Here is a 3065-nt window from a genome sequence, read left to right as displayed (position 1 = left end):
CCTCACGAATTTTTCTATGTGCTTGCGTCATGCTTTGTATTTGGTTTTTCAACGACTTTTTAGTCGTAGCGCCATCTATGAGAAATCTATGAAAGATTTAGCACCCAGTTAGTACCTTTACAGCTACCAGTCCTGGCGAGAGATGTCGCTATTCACTGTATTAATTAAATTTTTATTGAATTGATATTCAATTATTTTTTGTGAAATTCTCCACTAGTTTGTTATAATTATTAATACAAAGATCGAACACTCAGAAAAAATTCCTTCGATCCGGTCGGATCGACATCGGACAAACTAGTGGAGTAATTTCACAAAAAATAATTGAATATCAATTCAATAAAAATTTAATTAATTTCTTATTGATTTTAATTCTTTTCTTGTATAAAAATTTTGCAATTCCGCCTTTGCCAAAACCATAACTGTAGTGTTGTGAATCATATTTATATTGTATTTATTTTCTCGCAAATGTGATGAAAAACATTGTATGTATCACGGAGGGTAGAAAATTCAAACGGGTTATTAAAGCCCTCAGGCTCTGACTTTGGGTTTCTAATAGACCCTCGTCAGTAATTTCATATTTACCGTACACAATGTATTAACTTTACATGAGAAATATTAATTTCTTCTATTAATTATCAACATTCAGATTTCTTTATTCAGAAAACTATTCAGCCAATATCATTACTGTGACAACTCCGATTGGCTATCCCGAATTCGAAACAATTGACTGGTGTCGTCAACTGTTTCACTTCAAATTGACCAGTTAACTTGAGCTTTGCTATAATGGACGAAAATTGCAAAATTACATATTTAATGTTTAATTACCGATGAAATGTGATTCCGTTTGTTTTGCAATTAGATGTTTTGCTGTTTTTCCCCACACCACCAAATGGAACAGCACGCCATTGTTAGAAATATTTTCTTTATTATAATAAATACAGAATACAGTGCAAACGAGAGTTGTTATTTATAAGTGATATATCACTGACTTATTTCGTCTCTATTTCTGGTTATATACTCGATGGTCTTATGTGTGACCGACAAGACGCTAGATGGCGATAGCTGATCCCTGAAACGCGCTATCGTTTTGTTCACTCCTGTATATCAAGTCTGCAAGTGGTTTCAATATCTGGTATGTCGCTTAACTTGTATGTTGAAAACGCACCAACATATTTTTGCACATCCTCTCCTGTAATACAGGCAGGCGATGTATTTAATAAATAATTTGAATTAACATTTAAATTAGAAAATGAATTTATTTTCGGATCTAATCACGCATGTTTGTTTTTTTAACCAAACAAACGTTTCCGGCCCTTTATGGTCACGGCTAACTATGGGACAAATATCTTAAAATACGATATATTAAGACCTTATTATGTAATTATTGCATACAATAGTTTTTAATACGAATAAATAAAATTATCAATCAGAACCAATATTTAACGTATATATTTGTTAATCCATAACTACATATTTTGTTAATTTTAACCCATTTATTAGGGTAGGCAAAGGTTCCACCATACAGCCTCTTCATATACTTAGACGAAAGCTAAGCAAAAGCTACAAAACAAAAAAACTTAAGAGATAGAATAGAACTGGCCAAGTATCATAAATATTTTAACCAATATTTTATTTTTATAAAGATTTATGGCTCGGTTGCAAGACTTAAGCAAATTTAACCAATGAGGTGGCAGTATAGCGTTTGAGTAACGATACGACGTTCTTTTTTTGAAATTCATTATAGTTCTATGTACAGAACTTTAATGAAGTTAAGAATAGAACTTTAATTCTGAATTAAAAAGAGCGCCTTTATGATATGGGTTTATGAAAATATAATGTGTTGGACGTACAACCACAAATTACACAAAAACTCACGAGAGAAAGAAATGTAGGCCATATAATCGAACCCGGGACCTCTGCGTGGCAGACCAGCTCACGGTAAAGGCCACGTATTCATCCACTGAGGCAGTTAAAGTGAGATTTTCTAGTTTTGCATATAACAAATAAAATTAGAGAAATTATTTCTTTTCCTTAAAAAAATACTTTAAATCGCTTTCCTGCAATATACTCCCAGACACACAATTCGAGCCACTTCGCATTTTTCTCGTAAAGGGCTTAAATACAAAAATAGTGTTGTCGTCGAAGAAAAAGTTTTCCCCCTGTTTTGCAAATCCGAATTCGCAACAAGGACTTATGGAAAAGACGTTAGTATACTAGTTTCGAAATTGCATAATAGTTTTTGATCAATCAAACATTATTAATACAAAGATGGAACACTCAGAACAAATTCCTTCTATCCGGTCGGATTCGAACCGACGTCTTCTTGCATACCGTGGCAGACGCTATACCAACTAAGCCACGGAACGAACCAACGGACCTCACGAATTTTTCTATGTGCTTGCGTCGTATCTTTGTACTTGGACTTTCAACGACTTTTTAGTCGTAGAGCCATCTATGAGAAATCTATTACAGATTTATCACCCAGTTAGTACCTTTACAGCTACCAGTCCTGGCGAGAGATGTCGCTATTCACTGTATTAGTGTTTTTTCTGAGTGTTCGATCTTTGTATTAATAATTATAGTGTTTTTTCTGAGTGTTCGATCTTTGTATTAATAATTATAACAAACTAGTGGAGTAATTTCACAAAAAATAATTGAATATCAATTCAATAAAAATTTAATCAATCAAACATTGTTTAGGCTTAGGGCATTAACGCTGAAAATGCGTGGTGGTTCGAATTATGTGTCGGGAAGTGTATTTTCCAAATGCATGTTAGTCAATTTACCATTCCAGTGTCGAATAAAATCAGATTCTGAATATCCTTCAGTTATTACAATTTTATATTGCTTCAAATTTCTTTTACTTTCAGAACGCTCTACTAAAATCAAGATTTTGCAAATAGGCGGTTATTCTTTACTGTCGTCGAATTGTTATAGCTGTCCACTCTCACATGATTATATTATTATTATTAAAACCTTTCATCCAGTACCGAGAGTTATTAACTGCTAGATCACCTAAAACGCCATATAAACTACACATATATGATGTTCAATTATTGTTACAG

The sequence above is a fragment of the Hyposmocoma kahamanoa genome, unplaced genomic scaffold (assembly GCF_003589595.1).
Source record: "Hyposmocoma kahamanoa isolate Upper Pololo Valley unplaced genomic scaffold, ASM358959v1 215, whole genome shotgun sequence".
In the NCBI taxonomy this organism is placed as follows: domain Eukaryota; kingdom Metazoa; phylum Arthropoda; class Insecta; order Lepidoptera; family Cosmopterigidae; genus Hyposmocoma; species Hyposmocoma kahamanoa.
The sequence above is the reverse complement of the archived record's forward strand: the minus strand, read 5'-3'. Positions refer to the sequence as shown.